We start from the raw sequence: 24,834 nt of genomic DNA on the forward strand, positions 1-24,834 counted from the left end.
CAACCTTACCCAGACCGCTGTCGGTAATGAGCTGACCGGCTGTGTCTCATGGTTGAACTCACGAAATTGGTTCTCAGGATTAGGAGAGTGGGCTCAAAATGTTATTATGAGTGTAGGGAAGTTTCTCCTTTGTATCCTGGGAGTTGTCATAATTATTGGCTTGATATTTAGGTGTGTTCGAATTCTGACGCGGCGCAAGCACGGCACAAATTTGATGAGTTTAAGGAGCGAGGGCATTGTCATAGCAGCAGATTTAATTTACGACCCATCCATAGAGACAGTGTTATGATAAGGATTGCAAATGAATTCCATGGCCTGTTTCTTTCACCCGTTTTTCCTTTGTCTCCCCCTCTGCCCAGATACACCCATCCGGAAAAGACATCAGCCCTACCCAAGAATGTTTATGTAAATGTTATGTGAATGTATTTTAGATATGTGTCTTATCTTCATCTCTACAACCTTCAGTTAATGACACACATAGTCGACAGGTGATATCCACATATATTAGCACTCACATATGTTCCCCCTCCATGTATCATCAACTAAATGTGCACCCCATTTGTTGGAACAAGAAGCCGAAAAGAGCTTGGTAGTGTTTGTCGGCCCACTTACAGACCCTTAATACAGGATAAGAAGGATTTAATGTATACTTCGCAATACCTCGAAGCTTATCTAGAACATATACGGCACGATGATACATGCCCCTCAGACATGGATTCATACATACATGCTTTTTACTATCCCACTAGGTCATACATTTCCCGCCTACAACTCTCCTCCGACCATCCAATCGTCTGTAGATATTGTATTGATATTTTTCTGTTTAGTGATTAGATAGTGGCAGTTATTGGTGGCTGCCAAAGGGTGGACTGTCAAAGTCGAAAAATATTACAGAACACACATCACGTACAAACTGCACACACATGCCCACTGCGCGTGCACTTGTTCTGCAGTGCGTGCACATGTACGCACTTTGCGTATGGTCGCTCCCGCGGTCCTGCGCATCGGCGCGTGGTATGGGTATTTACAGCAGAGTTTGTGTACGCATGGAGGGCCATCAGAACACATTACATATTTAATCCAAATAGTGCACAATGTACACATAGTCTCCTTGCACCACATCAGAAAGTTATAGCTGTTTAAATGGTTGCAGAACAAAGGGATTCACCGTTACAGGATAAGAGGGGACAGACTAAGGTTATAAGGTGGTATTTGGTATCCAGCTGTAGGGTATTTTAAGGGTAACATTCCGGTGTTGGTCTGCGGAAGATCGCATGTTCCTGCGGATAGTTATGTGCAGAAGCAGAATATAGATATAAACTGTATTTACTGTATATTATATATGCGGCGGGAATCCAGAGGAGACCACCCACAAGAGCAGTTGAGAAAGACATCGCCTACCTTTTCCTATCAACCTATGACCTCTCCTGTACTGTAAAAGTGCATTCCTGTGTCCAATGGACAAAGGGATTACAGTATCCATTGTATTGCTTTTGGAAGAATTGTATAAATAAAGCCTGCTGCAGCCTGGCCACACACAAGACTCACAAAGTTATCTATCAGATGACCGGGGACCGGCCGGGTTGCGCAAGCGAATCCACTCACGTATGTACATTGACTGTAGCCATTATTCTGTTATATTGTTTTGTATTGTAGTGTATAATTTGTATTGTAAACCCCCTGAAATAATCCACTGTGGTGTCGGAACCCAGCGGTAAAATCACAATTGGTGTTGTGTCCTCATTGCCCTAGTCAGGTTTAAAGTGTACTATTATTGCATAGCATTGCTGTAGAAAGTTTAAAGTGTATCTCTGGGTGTGTATGCGCTGTGAGTACTTTGTACCGTCAGCACGGCGTGTGTACGCAAAGTCCGTACACTACGGAACCCTTTTACGCTAATAGCGTAAAAGGTGCGTAGTGTGAATTAAGTATAGCGGCCGCAGCGGCTAAAGGTTTAAAGTGTATTTACGGTGTGTTTAAGGTATAGCTTTTATTCCTGTAAAGATAATCAGCATTATCAGTGCCTATTATTTCCTGACTATTGCTACTATCAGTGGTGATTCAAGATTGCAATACAGGTAAGCAACACAATTTCTCACTGTATATTGCCATTTGTCTAAGAGCCTTGCAAATTGAAGTGCAATTGTGAAATTGGTAACTTATCAAATTGCCCATGACACACAACACATATTATTGGGCACAGATCCCCTTTAATGCAGCAAAAATCTGTAGAGGGCATGGTTTGACAGCCATACTGGATGGCAGCAGATCAGTGTAGCTCCTGCTCCAAGTGTTTTGGGGGCTCTTACCATCTTTATTGAGGCTCCAACTGTGGTTCCCCAATGCCTGAAATGGGGCTACTTGTGGAGGGTGTGATCCAGAACTGGCATTTCCACACCCAGACTAGGAGACCAGCTGCGGCCTACTCGGTCCCTTCTGTGGGTGGGCCTCGGTGCCTGGGACCCACCATATCTCTGCTTCTTCCTCATCTGCCTGAGTTTGCCAGACCCACTGCAGACACTCTCCCAATGCCTCCTCTGTCACTGACCTTTTGTAGTGGCTATAGATGATGGGACCTCACTGCACAGCATGCTCGCCTGTCATCCTCTGGGTTGTGCATGCACTGCAAATCTGCATCTGGATCTCCTACAGAGTCTTCTGCAATGGGTCTCTCTATTTGGCCGCCATTACCTCCAATTGGCTGAGGATCCTACTGTCTATTGGACCCAATGGGGGAGATGTGGTGACTCTGGCACCTGGGGACATTCATTCTTGCAGTTCAGATCCTGTTAAAGTTTTTCAGCTTTTACAGTCTACTCACACCACTGCTCTGTCACTGCCTAGATTCCTCTACATGACCCTCATTAGGCTGGAACCCTACCGCTGAATCGCTAACTGTCTTTGCTACCCCTGAGAAGCCTTGCTTGCCTGGACATGGTCCTAAGATGGATTCTTTTGATGTGAACACTGACAACTAGTGACCTCATTTGCTTAGCCTTTCTATTTACAAGGGAAAGTAAAAAGCAGTCGTTTATATATCATTATCTTCAGAAGGCCTATTTTCTCTCTGTGTCAACTCATCATCCCTGTCACATAATGGAGAAACATAGGAAATCTGCTGTTGAGTAGGAGCCATGCCCTTCCATTCAAACACCCTCTAGGTCTGACATGCGTCAGTTTCACAAGCTGACAGGCCCCTCACCCCTCAGTGAGGACTTTTGCTCCCTACCATTGATTGTTCCTGAACCCTCTTACCTGCTAAGTTTCCTCGGTCTGTCCAGGTTTCTGAAAAAGGGGATCTCTCTCAAGTACTCCAATTCCTACGATCTATGCCTACTTGCCAGGACTTTGATTCTCTGGAGCACAGACTCAGTGATACCATATGCTCGGAACAGGTGGACATTAAATCAGACATCTAGGGGAGAGAGTGTCCCAGTGTGAGGACTTCTGGGACATATCCATGAAATCATACAATCCTTCAGGAGGTGGTGGTCTATCAGGCATTAGTGCAAACTGCCATGTCTCAGTGGTTGTATGATTTGGATACTAGAGGAATATGTAACAACTTCTGGATCCGAGGTATCTGAACATATTTCTGCTAACAGCCTGGTCAACTACCTCACTAGAATCTTTAACAAGATCCTGGATAGGAAATCTGACTCCTCCATCCTCTTTGACAGAACCCACCGGGCACTCAGGGCTCATAGTGCAACAGCTGACTAGCCCAGATAAATTACAGGTTGCCTTCACTACTACATAAAGAAGGAGAAGGTACTGTGCAAGATCCGTAATCAAGACTCAGTTGAGACTGACAGCCAGAAGCTCCAGATTTTCCAAGAGTTATCGTGGGCTACTCTTCAACATCATAGGATTCTCAGGCCTTTCAATGCAGAACAACATAACCGTAACCTGCGCTATCTTTGGGGCTTTCTTTTTACCCTTCAGGTGACACATCAGGGCAAACAGTTGATCCTAAGAGAACCATCGGATCTGCCTGCCCTTTGCTTGGCATTGGGATTACCCCCTCCTCATCTTCCTGACTGGCAAGATTTGGTCTCAAGCCCTGTACCGCCCGCAACAGAACTGGATGGGGAGAGGTGGCAGGTAGTTGAGCTCACCACAAATTCCACACTTTCTCACATATTATAAAGCTGTGTCTCTCAGTAGAGTTCTAGAGTGGTCTAGGCCGAACTTGGACAAACATGGTTGAAGATTGAAAAGCAAGTGCTTCCCATGTGCCTTGAGCTTACATCATGGCTACAAACTCTCTTCTGCTGCACATCCCACTGTTGGCCCGACTCTGTCTATATGCAAATCGCTCAGAAAAAAAGACCCTGATTTTCTCTGTTCTCTGTCCTATGACTCCGCTTTTTTCAATTCTTTCTTTCACCTTGGAATGACCTCTATTTCCTTCCATCTCTGGTTACAGGCTGGGGTTATGCGTATTGGCCAACTGGTGTCCTCTTCTGGCATAGACTCCATTAGCTGAGTCCGAATGACTTAGGATCTTCCCACCTCAGAGATATGGAGATACCTTCCCATTAAGCTTTTGTTTTCCAGCAAATTGATAAGCAAGGCTTCTTGGAGACCACCTACCCTTTCAAATCACTTTGACAATTCCAGGATCGATCTCAGCACTTTCTCTCCTTTCCCTACAAAATCCTCATAGAGGTTACTTTTTTGATGGTACCATGTATCACAGCTGACTAGGAGAAAGACCCTGGTTTACAATCAGAACCTAAGGACTGGGACAAGATCTTCCAGACCATCATGTCATGCTCGGTTAACTATTGTCACAACTGAGGGCTGGTGTTGACCTAGAACAGCCTCAGTTGTAGGGGCTGGTGTGAATGTAAATCTGGGCGGTAGAATAGGACTCCTAGACATAAAGATGACTTGTACCACCAGTGCCCGAAGGTGTGACCACGACAACAAAGATAAAATGAATGTTTGTTTATTGAACACAGCTCTTATGGTACATCGGCAGTTGCAGAAATATGATATGAGAAATGATTAAAAACAGTACATAGTTCCACAAGAAATAGCAAAGGTTAGTATTCCCTTAGGTGTGGTATCCGCACAAAGCTATCTTGGGAAATTAGGAGATGGAGAGTCCTTTTACCAACATCTAGGTGCTATATGGTAGATGAAAGCTGGAACTGGTCAGCAGATGTTGTACAGAGGTTGAACATGCTGTAGAGTGAGTAGTACACGTAGACTGCCGGTTTTGCCTGATGGGACCGATAACAAAGAACTGTGGATGAAGTGCAGATGAACCAGTGTTAGCAGAGGAGTTGAATGACACTGGTGACGCTAGAGATCGATGAATTTGAAGAACAGATGACTTGAGCACTGAAGATATAAGGAACACCAATGGCGGAGCACTGATGACTTCAGGAAGCTGAACACCGCTGGGAGCCAAATGCTGGAAGCCGGTGTTTTAGAGCACTGCCTATAGCAGAAGGCACTGAGGATACTATGGAGTCAGGCAGGCACCGCAGGATGGTGATTGGTGCGGGTCTCTGAAGAACTGAAGACACAGGAGCTGGAATACCTGGAACACAGTTAGTAATCACAGAGATCAGAGACAGGATACACTGGTAATGACAACCAAAGCACTGAAAACTTCCTGGTTCAGGATCAGTCCTTTTATACCCTTAGCAGTGCAGGGATTGGATCAGCAATCAGGTAGAACTCAGCAATGCTGTAGATTGGAGGATATAGCGTCATGTGATCAGGACCAACATGGCTGCGCCCATACTGGTCTTTGGAGGAAAACCTGGTTTGTAATCCCACATGAAGATTCTGCAGTAATGGCGGCGGCAGCCACAGGGAACAGTGGACGCCAAGCTACACAGCAAACCCGCAGAGCCACAGCGGGCGAGAGGCACCGCACAGACCTGTCAGTGCTTCGAACTGCAACAGCTGACAGGGGACGCCACACAGATCCATCCAAGCGCTGAGAGCGCAGCAATGGCGGCGGAGGCCACAGCTGACAGGAGACACTATGCAGAGCCATCCAAGTGCTGAGAGTGCAATAATGGTGGCAGAGGCTAGAAACGCCATTCCACTTATAAGAGTTCCTTGTGACAGCGTCTGCAAACTGGCAGAGAGGAAATATGAATTAAGGATGTCTAGCAGCATGATTGAGACCCGGCCCTGGAACGCTGAGCCAGCCTCAAGAGACACCTGAAAGGTAAATTATGGTGTCCTGTAAACCGGATCGTGACAACTATTTGGTAGTGGAGACTTAGTTTAAAGTTCTTGCCCACTGGTACAGATGCCCTTCGGTGCTTGCCAAAATGTTCCCATGGTTTCCTGCCCCTTGTTGGTGATGTGCTTCAGCTGTAGGCTCCCCACTTCTTGGGGTTAATTCAGACTGCACCACTGCAGCGGAAGCGATCGCAGGCTGAATTACTATGCGCACTGTGCATGTGCAGCCAGTGAGATGCAAAAGCCAAAGCTACAGTTCCAGTTCACTGGAGATCTATGATTCTCCACCCCCCACCCTCTCCCCAACCCCTCCCCCTCCCCAACGCAAACTGGACTTATATATGACCATAGATATCCTTATGATGTCTGGAGCTACTAAATTTAGAGTTTAAGACAATTAAAAGCCCATGGCTCTTGTTTAAAGATTCTCCTTCCTAACTCAATAATGTTTAGGGAGGCTGCTAATTCACTTGGTGGTCTTATTACTTCCTAGAACTCCTTCTCGGGTGGTTCCTCCTCTTCCCTCCTTTCCATCTGTCTCCATTTTCTACTCTAAGTCCCTCTTTTTTGCTTTATTTTTCTTTTTCTTTGCAACTATTACTAATTGCCCTGAGTAATTGGTGCCTATGGTGTGATCTGTTTTGCTTCATTGTTGGTAATCTATTATGGAACATTTTACTGATATAGATGGTCCCTTGTTTTATGAGGGTGTTTTGAACATGTGTCAATGATTTTAATTTAAAAAAAAAACCTTTATTGCAATAAAAACAATTCCTGTAATTAAGCTCCAACAAAGTTACACTGACATAGGGGTATATTTACTAAGGTCCCGATTTTGACCGAGATGGTGTTTTTCCTTCAAAGTGTCATCTCGGGAATTTACTAAACTCAAATCACGGCAGTGATGAGGGCATTCGTATTTTTTTGGAAGTACAAGAAAAAAAATACGAATGAAAACACCATCGGTCAAATACGCCTGTAATTTGGTAGAACTCGGTCATTTACTAAAAAGTGCAATTCACAAACACTGCCGACAATAGGCCAACACTGCCGTGAAAAAATACAAATCGTAAAAAAGTGCTAAAATAAAACAGACCTGCTTTTTTTTTACCGTGTTCTGATAGGCATGCACGGATCCATGAGATCCGTGCATGTTTATCAGTGGGAAGGGGTGGGAAAGTGTTAAATTTGCAAAATAAAAATGCGTGGGGTCCCCCCTCCTAAGCAAAACCAGCCTCGGGCTCTTTGAGCCGGTCCTGGTTGAAAAAATATGGGGGGAAAAGTGACCAGGGTTCCCCCATATTTAATCAACCAGCACCGGGCTCTGCGCCTGGTCCTGGTTCCAAAAATACGGGGGACAAAAAGCGTAGGGGTCCCCCGTATTTCTGAAACCAGCACCGGGCTCCACTAGCCAGATACATAATGCCACAGCCGGGGGACACTTTTATATTGGTCCCTGCGGCCCTGGCATTACATACCCAACTAGTCACCCCTGGCCGGGGTACCCTGGAGGAGTGGGGACCCCTTCAATCAAGGGGTCCCCCCCCTCCAGCCACCCAAGGGCCAGGGGTGAAGCCCGAGGCTGTCCCCCCCATCCAAGGGCGGCGGATGGGGGGCTGATAGCCATTTTGACAAAATTTGAATATTGTTTTTAGTAGCAGTACTACAAGTCCCAGCAAGCCTCCCCCGCAAGCTGGTACTTGGAGAACCACAAGTACCAGCATGCGGTGGAAAACCAGACCCGCTGGTACCTGTAGTAGTACTACTACTAAAAAAATACCCCAATAAAAACAGAAAACACACACCTTGAAAGTAAAAGTTGAATTCATACATCCACACCTCCAAACATACATACTTACCTATGTTCACACGAGGGTCGGTCCTCTTCTCCATGTAGAATCCATGGGGTACCTGTTGGAAAAATTATACTCACATAATCCAGTGTAGATGGGTCCTCTTCTGTTTTATTTGTAATCCACGTACTTTGCAAAATAACAAAACGGACACCCGACCACGCACTGAAAGGGGCCCCATGTTTTCACATGGGACCCCTTTCCCCGACTGCCAGGAACCCCCCCTGACTTCTGTCTAAGAGGGTTCCTTCAGCCAATCAGGGAGCGCCACGTCGAGGCACCCTCCTGATTGGCTGTGTGCTCCTGTAGTGTATGTCAGGCAGCACACGGCAGTGATACAATGTAGCGCCTATCCGCTCCATTGTAACCAATGGTGGGAACTTTGTGGTCAGCGGTGAGGTTACTTTCGGTCAACCGCTGACCACAAAGTTCCCACCATTGGTTACAATGGAGCGCATAGGCGCTACATTGTATCACTGCCGTGTGCTGCCTGACATACACTACAGGAGCACACAGCCAATCAGGAGGGTGCCACGACGTGGCGCTCCCTGATTGGCTGAAGGAACCCTCTTAGACAGAAGTCAGGGGGGGTTCCTGGCAGTCGCTGAAAGGGGTCCCATGTAAAAACATGGGGCCCCTTTCAGTGCGTGGTCGGGTGTCCGTTTTGTTATTTTGCAAAGTACGTGGATTACAAATAGAACAGAAGAGGACCCATCTACACTGGATTATGTGAGTATAATTTTTCCAACAGGTACCCCATGGATTCTACATGGAGAAGAGGACCGACCCTCATGTGAACATAGGTAAGTATGTATGTTTGGAGGTGTGGATGTATGAATTAAACTTTTACTTTCAAGGTGTGTGTCTTCTGTTTTTATTGGGGTATTTTTTTAGTAGTAGTACTACAGGTACCAGCGGGCCCGGTTTTCTACCGCATGCTGGTATTTGTGGTTCTCCAAGTACCAGCTTGCGGGGGAGGCTTGCTGGGACTTGTAGTACTGCTACTAAAAACAATATTCAAATTTTGTCAAAATGGCTATCAGCCCCCCATCCGCCGCCCTTGGATGGGGGGGACAGCCTCGGGCTTCACCCCTGGCCCTTGGGTGGCTGGAGGGGGGGGACCCCTTGATTGAAGGGGTCCCCACTCCTCCAGGGTACCCCGGCCAGGGGTGACTAGTTGGGTATGTAATGCCAGGGCCGCAGGGACCAATATAAAAGTGTCCCCCGGCTGTGGCATTATGTATCTGGCTAGTGGAGCCCGGTGCTGGTTTCAGAAATACGGGGGACCCCTACGCTTTTTGTCCCCCATATTTTTGGAACCAGGACCAGGCGCAGAGCCCGGTGCTGGTTGATTAAATATGGGGGAACCCCGGTCACTTTTTCCCCCATATTTTTTCAACCAGGACCGGCTCAAAGAGCCCGAGGCTGGTTTTGCTTAGGAGGGGGGACCCCACGCATTTTTTTTAAAGAATTTTAACAATGTTTTATTTTTTACGAAAGGTGCACAATGAAGCCCAGCACGGATCTCACAGATCCGGCCGAGATTCATTGTGTTAAAGTCGGCAGTGTTTTACAATTCACTCCCGTAAAACACTGCCAAAAAATACGAATGACATCGACATCGGTAAATACGAAAATGCAGAATTTGACAGCTTAGTAAATTAGTCATAATAAATTCAAAAAGTTGCAATTTTACACTTTCGATGTCATTCGTGATTGAACTTTAACCTCATTCGGAAAAATACGAATTTTAGTAAATATACCCCATAGGGGCTAATTCAGACATGTTCGCTCACTAGGGATTTTTTGCAGTCCTGCGTCCTCATAGTCGCCGCCCATAGGGGAGTGTGTTTTCGCTTTGCAAGTGTGCGAACGCATGTGTAGCAGAACTGTACAAACAGATTTTGTGCAGTCTCTCAGTAGCCCAGGACTTACTCAGCCGCTGTGAACACTTCAGCCTATCCGGGACCGGAATTGACGTCAGGAACCCTCCCTGCAAATGCTTGGACACGCCTGCATTTTTCCAACCACTCCCAGAAAACGGTGCATTGCCACCCACAAATGCCTTCTTCCTGTCAATCTCCTTGTGAATGCCCGTGCGAATGGATCCTTTGCACAAACCCATCGCTGAGCGGCGATTCGCTTTGTACCCGTGCAACGTGCCTGCGCATTGCGACGCATACGCATGCGCAGTTTAGACCTGATTGCCCGCTGTACGAAAACGCAGCCTAGCGATCAGGTCTGAATTATCTCCATAGTCTCCAGATCCCTGTTCTCCTCAGCATTGTGAACCGCTGTCCACTCTCCCCTATGGCAGCAGGATTCCTGGATCTGGTCTCAATCATTGAAGCCACTCAATGATCCCTGCAGTTCCTTTGGCATCATGGCAGCAGCACTTTCCCTAAGTATAGGGTGCATGGCTTCCTGGTAAATTTTAGCCATCTGTGTGCTTGAGAGTGTGCTCACCAGTCCTCCATTGTGGATGGATAGTGATGATGTCATCGTTGTGTTGGGCCAGTCTCAGGGAGACTGATAGACTCTTCAGGAAGTCAGAGAGATCACCACTATTTCAGGGAGAGTCGGCAAGTACAGTATGCTGTATGAGGGCTGATAAGCAATAGACTATATATATATATATATATATATATATATATATAACAGGTTTTTCAGAAAAAAATTGCTTCAATGGTAGTTTACAGCTAAGACAGAGAGAGACATTAAGTTCCCATTATGACTGTCTCCAGTGTGCCTGCCAGCGACAAGTATGATGGAAATGATATTGAATTTCAAATTTGTGCTATGAGCCGAACTACCTCTTTTATTCACCTAAACTTGGCCTTGGGCTTATCCCAAGCACTTAAAGAATAGATGTACCCAAACAACCAGTAGAATTTCGTACCCATAATCTGTCATCTTTAGAACACTGTCTCCTAGAGGCCAAATTATCATATAAAAGTATGGGAACTTTGAACCTAAAATGTAACAATATATATATTTTTTTAATTAATTAAATCTATATGACATTAAATTCACAAAAAAAATCTCTTTTCATTATAAGAGCTAATCTTGAGTAAATGACACATAAGGATGAAGGAAATAGTGATGCAAAAGTCATATAACACCTAGATAAGCATGTACTAAAAGAGATAACTGTAATTGTAATGTATTATAACTACCCTTTCAGATTTAGCCAATAACTCATTAGCAGCTCAAACATTTGAACACGTAATTAATGAATCACCTATAAGCAGTATACCAACTCATGAAACTGAATTAATTAGTAAGATGAGTCCTCCTAATCCGGATTCCTAATAATGCAGCAAGAGAGATATATTAAAGCACAGCGAAAGTTGGAAAGTAGAAACTTTTACAGACTGGAGCGTGAGAAAAGAGTTCAGTGAATTCAAATATATTTCTGGCAAATTTCCCCGTTAGGTATAAAGGTTTAGTAATGTATTTCCAGCCCACTGACCAAATTGATTTCCTGTACATTTGTGACATGAATTTGGAAAAAGGCTTGTTACTAAAATTATTATTCACTTGGTAAGCTGTGTTTTGGTGGTCAGGAATAGTAATGTGACAGGATGTGAGATCGCTAATGTATTTTCATTGCCATTCACTTCAGGGAGTCCTTAAGAATTTCTGTGACTAAGTAGAGGGAAAGAATTGTCAGCACGAAGACGTACTGATAAATATTCTCTAACTGTAAGGTGGTATTTATAGGAAATTCTGTATGATGATGAGTCGGCAGGTACAATGGTGGACATGTATAAAAGAGAACAAATTTACGAGTAATCTAAGTCATAGAATACATAGAATTCCTTCATCAACTATATTATATGTTTTAAAAAACCCAAAACTTTATGTCGCTATAATTCTTTTTTCAATTTCATTCTGACAAATGGAGAATAATCACACTGGGCCTTATTCTGATGTGGAAGAAAAGCAAAAACTAACAAGTAACGGTGCACCTGGACATAAAAAAGTTGCAATCAAAGGGGTGTAAAAATACATGTATTTATTTTTCATGCAGGGTAAATACTGGATTCTTTTGCATGTAGCCTACAAATACTGGGCAGCTTTTATTCTTAGACTGTAAGTTAGATTTGAATTTGGACGCGCCCCTCTCTGATCAAAATCTGTGCATGTTGCATCTGCCCCACCTGCATTGCAGCATTGGGGGTAATTCCAAGTTGATCGCAGCAGGAATTTAGTTAGCAGTTGGGCAAAACCATGTGCACTGCAGGGGAGGCAGATTTAACATGTGCAGAGAGAGTTAGATTTGGGTGGGTTATTTTATTTCTGTGCAGGGTAAATACTGGCTGCTTTATTTTTACACTGCAAATTAGATTGCAGATTGAACACACCCCACCCAACTCTCTCTGCACATGTTAAATCTGCCTCCCCTGCAGTGCACATGGTTTTGCCCAATTGCTAACAGAATTCCTGCTGCGATCAACTTGGAATTACCCCCATAGTTTTGCCCAGGTGCACAGTTACTCTGTTTTTGCTCTTTTTTTGCTTTACACCTCCTCAGAATTAGGCCCAATGTGTGGACAACATGGCCACTCTACACTGAGAATTTCGTGACCCCTCCATAGGTGATCCACTGCTAAAGGGAATACGGCCATCCGATTTAATGGGTGTGGCAGCACTGTACTTTGTGCCACATCCTTCACCTTTCTGCACCCCTGGCTCTGTTATGGATTATCTACTTGTTCCACCCTCCACTATAGTCTGAGGGGGAGATGTATTAAACCTTCTAAAGAGTGGTTACGTTAACATGTGGAGCAGTTACCCATAGCAACCCATAAGTTTCTAGCTAGCATTTATCAAGTACATTCTATAAGATTATAGGTAGAAGGCAAAGCTGATCAGTTGCTATGGGCAAAAATCAATTGCTATGGACAATTCCCCACTATTTAGAAGGGTTGATTCATCTTCCCCTGAACCTAATACAACATTTTCTGGACAATGTTACGATGGGATTGCATAAGATTCATAAAATTCAGAATGGGCTGGATTTTATTCTTTCTATAGCTTCTCCCTGTTTTCTGAGATGAAAAACGTGTAAACACACATTAGCTTTTATTAAATGTATCTGGGATAATAAAACACGCTGAAATGATATAACAAAGTAGAATAAGGACATTAACTTTCTGGTCTCATTTAGAGTTAAATAAAGTACTGAATAAAATAAATGTATTTGATCCCCTTATATACAACCTGGTTTGTCAACAAGCAAATTTGCTTTTGGATTTGCTCCAAAGTCCAAACGAGGCCCTATATTAAAAGATTTCATATTGGTAGCCACCATTGGCTACTTTAGTGCCTGGCTAATTTATCTAAATACTAGTACACTTGTATATTGGCCTGGCATAAGCCAAGCCACCTCATTCTCTGCCCCGCTCTCCACTCTGTCCAGTCCCGCCTCCTCGCTCTGGGGCAGGTGTATTAACCTGGAGAAGGCATAAGGCAGTGATAAACCAGTGATAAGTGCAAAATGATAAACACACCAGCCAATCAGCTCCAATTTGCAAATTGACAGTTAGGAGCTTACTGACTGATGCATTTATCACCTTGCACTTATCACTGGTTTATCACTTCCTTATGCCTTCTCCAGGTTAATACATCTGCCACTCTGTTTCCACAGCTCCAGTAACTGGACCTGTGGCAAGTCTTTATTAGAAGTGATAAGTGGAAGGTGATAACGCACCAGCCAATCATTACAGGTTTTAAAAAAGACAGTTAGAAGCTGATTGGCTGGTGCTTTATCACCTTCCACTTATAACTTCTTTATCACTTCTCCAGGCTTAATACATCCGACCCATGGTGACTGCTTACAGTTGTACATAATAGGTATGTCCCAGCCTGTAGCCTCATTTAGAAAGTATTGGAAGGCCTCATGAAGTTCTGATATACTTATGTTTCACTGTAGTATATTTGTTGACCTAGAGTAAAGGAACTCAAGAAAATGGTATGTTAAAATATCTGATGATTGACACGGTGGCTGTGTTATTAGATAATGGTAGTAGGTAAGACACAAAGGAACCAGTACATCAAACAGTTAGAAAACCCTGATCATGCTAATTTGCCTTAGAACATTACAATTCTGATCACTTATGAAGACTGGTATTCATTATTAATGTTGTCTGCCTCATAAGTGCATGATTATAAATCAAATCTAAGATAATCACTTTTTAATTTATATAGCAGCAAAGGTCTGCATAGTTAAGTTTGATATTTTTTTGTTATTCTAAAACATGTTGACATTTTTATGCTTTACTCTTAGCTTAGAGAAGTGGCATCGAAAACCATTAATACAACATTATATGATTTGAACATTTTACTAGAGCTGAAATTCAGTTTTGGTAATAACGAAATAAATTTTTTTACTTATGCAAGTTGTAACGATCTGCCGCAACAAGTATCACCAAAAAATCCATGGCTTCCCTGGTTCCTTCCAGTTCTTCCCCATGAAGTTGATAATGGAGGGTCATCAACATGCCTGTTTATTGAAAAGCATTTATTAGTAGCAGAGTGGAGAGTATGGCTTGAAGTATTTGTGCCCTTGTGGAATTTGCACTGTCAGAAGAATGTTGCATCCCATGCAGGTCTATTAACAAAAATCTTGGGGCCCACTGTACTCAATTCGTGTCCCCTTGCACTAGTGACATCATAACATCATAGAACAGTGCACATGAAGCCGGAAGATTGGCGCTACACCTTTCTAGATAGTGGCATGCCTCTACAGTCATCCCAAAAGCTGTAAGACCGTACCACTGCACAACAAAAATGTTGTCCTGGCACATCCTAGGAGCAAGGCACCGGTAGCACGCTCCTCACTTCCAAACTATTTAGTAAATGTGCAGATGAAGTTAATGTATAGAGTTTTTTTTTTTTTAATAATAATTTTTTTAAAGAGAAACATACGGTACAGGTGGAGGAAACAGTTCAGAGACACAGGTATAGACATGGCATAGCAAAACAGTAGGAAAAGTCATCAAGGGTCATGAAAATTATTAACATAAAGTGACCAGATAACAGTTGCAATACAAAGTAAAAGGCATGGAATGTTGTGAGGAAAAACAGTAGACGTTAGTGAGCCCCACTATCTAAGCATAATAGAGATAAGTAAGCCCTTAGTGAGTCATCTTAAAAGGGTGGTCTACCACCTTCTAGAACAGCCATATTATACCAAGTGGAAAAATGAACAAATTGTCAGATACGATCTTTTTCAACATCTGTAAGTGAAATAATATAAGGCAGCCAGACATCAAAAAATTTGTCAGCTCTCGATTCAATATCTAGGGAACATTCATCCCAATCCACTTGGTAGATATACTGATGCCTGGGTAGCATACATTGGCCCTCATTCCGAGTTGTTCGCTCGGTATTTTTCATCGCATCGCAGTGAAAATCCGCTTAGTACGCATGCGCAATGTTCGCACTGCGACTGCGCCAAGTAACTTTACTATGATGAAAGTATTTTTACTCACGGCTTTTTCTTCGCTCCGGCGATCGTAATGTGATTGACAGGAAATGGGTGTTACTGGGCGGAAACACGGCGTTTCAGGGGCGTGTGGCTGAAAACGCTACCGTTTCCGGAAAAAACGCAGGAGTGGCCGGGGAAACGGTGGGAGTGCCTGGGCGAACGCTGGGTGTGTTTGTGACGTCAACCAGGAACGACAAGCACTGAAATGAACGCACAGGCAGAGTAAGTCTGGAGCTACTCTGAAACTGCTAAGTAGTTAGTAATCGCAATATTGCGAATACATCGGTCGCAATTTTAAGAAGCTAAGATTCACTCCCAGTAGGCGGCGGCTTAGCGTGTGTAACTCTGCTAAATTCGCCTTGCGACCGATCAACTCGGAATGAGGGCCTTTGTAATGATATATTATCAGTATGGATCCACTTTGAAAGAATAGGTTTTTTTTTGCCACTGCAGCAATTTTAGCTAACAATCGGTGAGTGGCGATAGTCGGATCCAGGGGGTCGAAAGAGGAGAAATCATTCCACAGAGCCCAAGAAGCATTCACTGTGAATGGTATGTGTAGGGTGTTATTAATAGATAACTGTACTTCGTTCCAAAAGGATTAGACTGCATCACAGGACCATAAACAGTGAAAGTTGTCGGCCTCTGGGAGTGAGCATTTAAAACAATTTGAGTTCTCCGACACACTTATTATGTGACGAAGTTTAGGCGTATAATAATAAGCCCCATGTAATATTTTATATTGCATTTCCGTAAAGGAGGCAGAGATTAATTGCTTATTCAATAAGACCGAGGATTTGATGAGGGAATGTATTGAAAGACTAGGGAAGACAGCATTCCACTTTGTTAGACCAGTGGTAATACGGGAAAGGTCAAGTTTTATCCGAATTTGATCATAAAGTAGGGAAGTGGGCATGGGACCTCCCTTACAACCTAGTATTAGAGTGTCAAATGGGTTGTTTCGCTCATGGACTGAAAGTTCCGACAGTAGTTTCAGAAAATAACTACAGGCTTGGAAATACGCAAACAAAGGAATGGAAACCTAGAGGTGCAATTACTTGAGGCTGGACAAGGCAAGGACAGAGGAACACTCCTCAGCCAAACACTGAGATACAGTACTAGACGTAAACCCTGGAGGTGCCAATTAGTAATAACCACATCCGCCATCCCATCTTGGAAATCTGCATTATAAATCAGAAGCAAAAATATAGATCTAGTGCATGACAAATGTAGTTGTTTACAAGAAGTACGCCAAGCCAAATAAGGGGTATATATCAATCAGTATCCCCGGAAAAGATGCCATTGGCTTATGTAACAACGCATCCAAAGTAACATCAGAGAGAAATGCTTCATCTAAGGACCGGTAGACATAATTATCTATGCCCCCTATCCAGTCCAATACATATCTTAAATTCGAGGCCAGGGCATAATCTTGAATACTTGGTAGGTTAATACCTCCCAGTAATAGCGGTTGCTGGAGTTTCAGCAGCGAGATTCTGGGACGTTTGCTGGCCCATATAAAGTTAGTAAGAGCCCTGTTAATAATAGCAATGTCATGTTTAGTTAAAAGAAAAGGCAGCATCTGGACCAGATAGAGGAGCCTGGAATGGAGACCATCTTAAATAAATGGCAGCGACCAATATAGGAGAGTGGTAAATGTTTCCATTTATCAAAGTCAGACAGCATTTGAGAAATGAAATGGGAAAAGTTGACAGAATAAAGAGCTGAAACATCTCTAGAAAATCGTAGGCCTAAATATTCCAAATACTCTGGGGCCCAACGGAAAGGGAACGAGGATCCCCAGCCTAACTGTGCATCGGGATGTAGTGCTAATGCCTCTGTTTTATGAAAATTAACCAAAAAGCCTGAGATGTCATGAAAAGTGTTCAGAATAATTTGTAAACTGGGCAAGGCTAGTTTCGGATTGCTAAAGTATAACAGCAGGTCATTGGCAAAGGCTGCACCTTCACTTCCGTATCTCCCAACACTATTCCCTGCCAAGAAACCTCATGGAGAAAAGTGCGGATCAGGGGATCAAGGGCCAAATTGAATAACAATGGGGACAAGGGGCAGCCCTGACGGATTCCCCAAAATAGATGAAAAGGGGAATTTAAACCATTTCTCGTGATACAGGCCTCTGGGGAGGAATATAACATTCTAAATGTTTCTATAAATCCTGGGCCAAACTGTTGAATTTGTAATATTCTTAGAAGATGTGACCAGGAAACACGATCAAAAGCTTTGTCCGCGTTGCAACTAACAATAATAGCATCCCTATTACCAAGCTGATGAATATGGTGCATAGCGGCCACTAGCATGCGTACATTATGCACGGAGGTGCGTCCTTTAACAAACCTATTTTGTGGCGGATGTAAAATTCTAGGTAAAATGGACTGCAAACGTTGAGGCAACAATTTAGTAAAAAGTTTTAAATCCTGGTTTAACAAAGAAATAGGCCGATAAGATTGTACCTGAGTAGGGTCTTTTCCTGGCTTCGGAAACACCACAATTCGAGCCGCAGTAAAAGTAGGAGGAGATAAAGTTCCAGAGAGTAAGGAGTTGTAAAGGGACATAAGGTGAGGGAGTAAATGGTCCTTTAACATTTGATAGTATTTGGCCCCAAAGCCATCCGGAGCGGTGGATTTACCTTTTACTAAGGATTGGATAAGAAATAGTAGTTCCTGTTCCGTCACAGGAGCGGTTAGAGAATCCCTCTCCTCACCAGTAAGTGACGGCAAATCAGCTTTCTGAAGGAGTTGCATACCCTCAAGAGGCCGATCGGAGAAGGGGGTGGGTGGGGGGGAGGTGTCATATAGGTGTTTATAATAAGACTGAAATGCTGCAGAAATTTCCGGTGTGTCCGAAGCCAGGGACCCTGAAGGGGAAACAATTTGCAGAATATGCGAAGGAACAGTCTGGGAACGCACTAGATTAGCCAATAACCTTCCTGACTTATTACAGCCACAAAAATATTTGTTACGCTGGTATTGTGTGTAAATTGGGCCCTCCCCGAGCACAATGTATCATAGGCATGTTTAGCTGCCATATAGGATTTTCAGGCCTCATCTGAGTTGGTCAGAAGTTAATTATCATATGCAGATGTTAATCTTTTATTATGGTCAGCTATAATAGTATTCAGCTTTTTGCGCTTCCTGGCCACATATTCCATAATTTGACCCCCGACAACCGGTTTAGCCGCAGCCCAAAATAAATGAATATCACCCACATGTTGCTTGTTATCAGCAGCATACATGAGAAAAGTATTTTCTAAATGGCTATGAAAGTCAGTCGAATTAACCAAATATGAAGGAAATCTCCAGTTATACGATGTAATGACAGGATTCTGAAGTGACAATGTAAACCATACCGGAGCATGATCAGACAAGGCAATGAGACCTACCCCTGAGTCAAGAATCTGTTGATAAAGACAAACCGAGACCAACCAGAAATCAATACGAGAAGAAGTAAGATGGGAATGGGAATAGAAAGTATAGTAGTGATGGGATAAAGTTGTAATGCATTAATCAATAATGTTAGAGGAGAGACACATCGCCCACTTCCAGCAACATTCCGGCCCCTCGACCTGTCTAAACCTTTAGAAAGAACACAATTAAAATCCCCCACCAGTATTAAATCTCCATCCATCCAAGATTGTAATTTAACGTACAAAGAAGTAAAAAATATTTTAGTTGGGGCTGTAGGGGCATAAATAGATGCATAGGTATACAAGAAGCCATAAAGCGTAAGTTTAAGAAATAAAATATGTCCGTCTGGATCTAACCACATATCCCGAATAGTATACGGTAAATGTTTACGGAACAATATCAGAACACCTCTGCGTTTGGCTGTAAAAGAAGCGGCTTTAAATTCACCTATCCAGGAGTCTCTAAGAACTTTGGGATACTTTACATCCCAATGTGTCTGTATAAAGTTTATTTAATAAAGAGGTACATTTGACACATGAAATTCCCACACCAGTTTAACAGAAATCTCCAATTAATATTATGGTGCCAGAGACTTGTTTGCCCTGCCGAATTCGCACAACACCCGCTGCACTTCATGGCAGTGGGATCTCACTCAAGAGTGTTCGCTACCCCTTAGGGCAGCAAGCACTTTTGAGCGAATAGGGGTGCAATATGGCAGGAGGAAGTATGCCAGCCGGGCTGCTGTTGCCTGCGATTAAACACCACAGCAATGGCAATTTGCCCCCTTTGCCCATAATTGAATTCCCCCCTTTGTGCTGGTTGGGACCCTGCTTTGTCCATTGTCTTCAATTTACCTCTATTTCCGGGTTTAGTATGATTTACTGACGGACACAATACCGACTGTCATAAGCCCGACAGCCATTGACCTACAGTCAAAATACAGACACGGTCAAAATACCAACATTCATTATGCCGACATGTTCAAAATGCCGACATAGTCAGAATACCAACATTTGAAATGCCGACATGTCAAAATACTGCCTCAGGTTTTCTGTTTTTTGTGTCTAGGTCGACATGGACACCGTCTAAGTGTACTGCGTCCCCTCGCATGGCTCCTTTCGCTCACCATGCTTTGGGCACGGTGCCTCGCTGCACTCGGTACACTATTATAATCCTCCTCCAGGTCCACTGAGATGGTAAAGTATAAACAAGTCTGTTTTTGGGCAAAAATTCCTTCAAAATGCATGTCGGCATTTTGACATGTCGGCATTTAAAATGTCTGTATTCTGACTGTCGACATTTTGACTATCGGTCAATGGCTGTCGGGATTATGACCGTCGGGATTGTCCGTCGGTAAATCAGCTGCTACCCCTATTTCCTGACTCACATCATATCATGCAATCCTTACTAATATTGGGGGAGGTTTATCAAAGCTTTGAGAGAACTAAAGTTCCAACGAATCAGCTTCTAAAGGTGGGTACACACTATTAGATATATCTGCAGATCAATTGATCTGCAGATATATCTATGTACGGATCGGGCAGTGTGCTGTGCATACACACAGCCTGATCCGTCGGGGGACTGACGTCATGAACTGGGCGGGCGGGAGCTCGCGCCCGCCCAGTTCACCTGTCAATCACCGCCGGCCGCCGCAGCATGTGTACGGGCGGTCGGACGACCGCCCCGTACACACACAGCGACGCGCCAATATATCGTTAGATATATTGGCTGTCGGCTGTGCTGCGCGGCCGACGCGATACGTCTGTGAACGACGGAGTTCACAGACGTATCGCCCGTACACACTGGCCGACGGTCCCGCGATGTATCGGCCGTTCAAGAGAACGGCCGATACATCGACCAGTGTGTACGGGCCTTAACTGTCATGTTACAGGCTGTGTTTGGAAAATGAGTTAGGAGCTGATTGGTTGGTATGTTATCTCTCTCCACTTTATCTCCCTCCAAACTTTGATGTATATATATCCCCCATATTCATAGTAAATTCCTCTCCCCCTACACACACACAGAAAAGCCCCCACCGGAGGCTTATTTGCATAAGTAAGGAGTGGCGAGAATTATAAGAAAACTTTCTCCAGGATGGTAGGTATGTGCTAAAATGCAGTGAGGCTCCACTTGCATGGCAGCAATGATAGAATCGTAGGATCTATATGAGAATGTATACAGAAGATATTACTGCTCCCTGAAATCCAGTTACTGATGAATATGTACAACTTTATTTTACCAAATAGCACTGAGGTGATGCATATATTGTCAGCAGAGAAAGTGGTATAAAATATGTTCTTTATTACTAAGCGCTGCAGTAAAACCAGACTGTTCTATCTTACTTAAAATGAAGACAGTCAAATTTCCAGAGCAGAAGTTGCAAGGGGAGATTTCTGACAAAGAAATGTGAATGAATGGAGTTGAAAGCCAAACCAATGAGTCATTTGGTATTTTATTCCTGCCAGGGACTAGTACTGATGTGTTTCAACTGGTGGGAGCTTATCCTCCCACCCCTTCATCATCTGTGTACATAGCAAATGAACCCTAGACCCATTCTGTGCCATTTAAGTTGTGAAAGGCTGTTTGGCAGAAGACTGGTTAATGACTATTGAATTAAAACTTTTTTTAAGCATTTCAAAATAATTTCCAGGCACCCTTTTCAGTTGGTTATTATTCACTTCACCCTTGCCTGGCATGTAGTACTACAAACTCCAGTTTTAATTTTCTTAGATCTATTTGTGCAGTAGGGGCTACATATGTGTTTTGTGACTACAATGTCTTCCTTGATTAAAAATAAATAAATCTGAAATTGTATGTATATATATATATATATATATAAATATATATATATATACGATGAAAAACACTGCGGCACTCAGAGACTTGACAAAGGGGCGGCTGAGCCCCGAAACGTTGAAGCGTTAATGTTGGCATATTGAAATATATTGTTTCACATTCAAGTCTCCGAGTGCCGCAGTGTTTTTCATCGTCTACTACAATATTGGATCTGAGGGCACCGGAGCTAAGTACTGTTAAGTTTGGGAGTGCCAGTCTAACTGTATTGGTTATATATATATATATATATATATATATATATATATATGTGTGTCTGTGTAAAGTGGTACCAGTGCTAATATGCGTCAATGAAATGCTACTGAAAAGCACATTTCACCTACTTCCCTATCTCACCTTTATTCTGTTTCTTCTAAAATAAATAGAGATGAGCAGTTCAGATTACCTTAAATCTGAACTGCTTCGAACTTGGGGATCTGAGTCAAATTCAAGCCCTGGCTCAGATTTTCCCGCCAGGCTCGGATTTCAAGTTTAAGATTCTATATAAGGGCGCCGCGGCAGGAACTCGTTGCTATTTCACTCTCAGGCATGCTGCTGTATGCAGCGCTGTACTCTACTATATATGCTGGAGCACGCTGTTGTATGCTGCACTGTACTCAGCTGTACTGGCTGTGCTATGTCCATTTAAAGTGGCTGTTCACAAGCAGCACTACATTGTGTATCGTCATTGTCAGTAGTGAAAAAAAGTAAAACAAAAATTTTAAAAAAAGTTTTTCAAAATTTATTATTTTACATTTGCACAACCTGTGTATGATGTACCCCTGTGCAGTTATTATTCATGCACATAATGAAATGAATAAATAACCTGAATCCCCTCAGTGAGAGTTGAGTTGCAAAGTGAAAAATCAAGATATTTTTCTATTGTTTGTACTGTTTGGTGCGCTTTACCCTAGTTCACTTTTTTCACATGCAGCTAGAAGCCATGTGACTCCACGCAGCTTGAATTGAGCAGCAACCTTAAAAAATAAAAATAAAAATATAGTATTGTATAGTAAAGTTAAATTCTTTGCACTGTTTGGTGCACTTTATCCTAGTGCACTTTGTTCATGTGCATCTATAAGTCCTGTGACTCCACAAAGTTTGAATTGAGCTGTGACTTTAAAAAATAAAAGTAAATATATTGTTAAGTTCTATGGTTTGCACTGTTTGGTGTGCTTTACCTTTGTGTGCTTTGTTCACATGCATCTATAAGACATGTGACTCCACGCAGTTTGAATTGAGCTGCAACTTTAAAAAAGAAAAATAACAAAAATGTATATTATTAAATTCTGTTAGTACTGTTTGGTACACTTTACCCTAGTGTGCTTTGTTCACATGCATCTATAAGCCCTGTGACTCCATGCAGTGATCTATGAATTAAAAAAATAGATAACAATAGCTTTAGAGAAGAGCAACCAAATACTGTCACTGCAGCTGCTGCAATCAGTCATGATGATGACGCTAGTCAAGCAACGTCATCTACTAAGGCCAATGCTCAAGTGGGAGATACCCTGGGGAGAAGCAGGTGGGTGGCAAAAGGGGCAGGGCTGAGCAATTGCATCATTAGGAACCCACCCACTGGATGGGAAAATATTGTGATTGGGCAATATCTGCATAGAGTCGGAGCTTCAATGGCACGATTATAATTATAATATATATAATTGCATCATTAGGCCCCGCCCCCTCCACCAGTTCCACAATTTCACCATATTTAGCTCCCCATTCTGCCCACTTGACCAGGAAGTGGGCAGAATGCGACAGGGGTGCCCATTTTTTGGGGGCTGCTGGGGACTACCTTAGAAACCAGGTGTCTCTCGCAGAATCTGGGAGAGTAGGTAAGTATGGGTTACCTAGGTGACCAAGTCACACTTCAATCCAATGCAGTACAGTATACAGGGTATAAAGCAAACTTATGGTGTAAAGGAGAACCTCTACACAAGTGGGGCATAAAGAAAAAACAACCAAGAAACAATGATAAGATAATATTGTATCAATAAATGAGAAATGCATCATGGCACCATATCAGGTACTAGATGCTGATCAAATCACTCAAATGCTACATATTCACCATTAAGGAACACTTGTAAATGCATATAATTAATTTATTTCAAATTTAGTCTATACACCTAGGGCTAATCATATAAATACGCAATTAGCACATAATATCTACAATTTCGTATATGATATAATATGTACTGCATCCGGTATGAAATACCGGCAGACGGAATGCCGGTTGTCATTACGGGATTTCATCTGCCAGAAACCCAATATTACCAATGATTAAAGAGCTGCAAGTGGTGCAGCCAGTACAGCGGTAGCACCCGCTCTTCCTGCTCAAAAAATGATGTTTAACGGGACCCATTCCCATTAATGTTAGGACCTCTACTATAACTCGGAAGTAGCCGTACACTATGTAATGAAGGTAAATCAGTATTCGTATTCATAATAGGCCAGAGTTGTTTAGCCTTTTTAGTGATATTGTTGCTTTTAATGTTGAATCTGTCCACCCATGGAATTAATATATTGGAAGAGGGTTTCTCTGATTTTTCTTTTAACAGCGTCTCCCTATCAAGAGATAACGCTTTGTCCCTAGCTTGTATCTATCAACACAGCCATAGGATACCCTCTACTGAATTTTTTTTCCATCAATGGCCCTCATTCCGAGTTGATTGCTCGCTAGCTATTTTTTGCAGAGCAGCGATCAGATAGTCGCCGCCTATAGGAGAGTGTATTTTCGCTTTGCAAGTGTGCGAACGCTTGTGCAGCCGAGCGGGACAAAAAAGTTTTTTGCAGTTTCTGAGTAGCTCTGGGCTTACTCAGCCCTTGTGATCACTTCAGTCTTTTTGGACACAGAATTGACGTCAGACACCCGCCCTGCAAATGCTTGGACATGCCTGCGTTTTTCCAAACACTCCCAGAAAACGGTCAGTTGACACCCACAAACGCCCTCTTCCTGTCAATCTCCTTGCGATCAGCTGTGCGAATGGATTCTTTGTTAAATCCATCGCCCAGCTAC

The 24,834-nt window shown here is 43.1% G+C and overlaps 1 long non-coding RNA gene across 1 annotated transcript in view; it reads left to right on the top strand.

Moving 5' to 3' along the window:
- LOC134935626 (uncharacterized) overlaps window positions 1-24,834 on the top strand; it is a 140,595-nt gene that overhangs the window by 113,708 nt on the left and 2,053 nt on the right. The window lies entirely within an intron of this gene.

This window comes from Pseudophryne corroboree, chromosome 6 (genome assembly GCF_028390025.1).
Source record: "Pseudophryne corroboree isolate aPseCor3 chromosome 6, aPseCor3.hap2, whole genome shotgun sequence".
NCBI classification, from domain to species: domain Eukaryota; kingdom Metazoa; phylum Chordata; class Amphibia; order Anura; family Myobatrachidae; genus Pseudophryne; species Pseudophryne corroboree.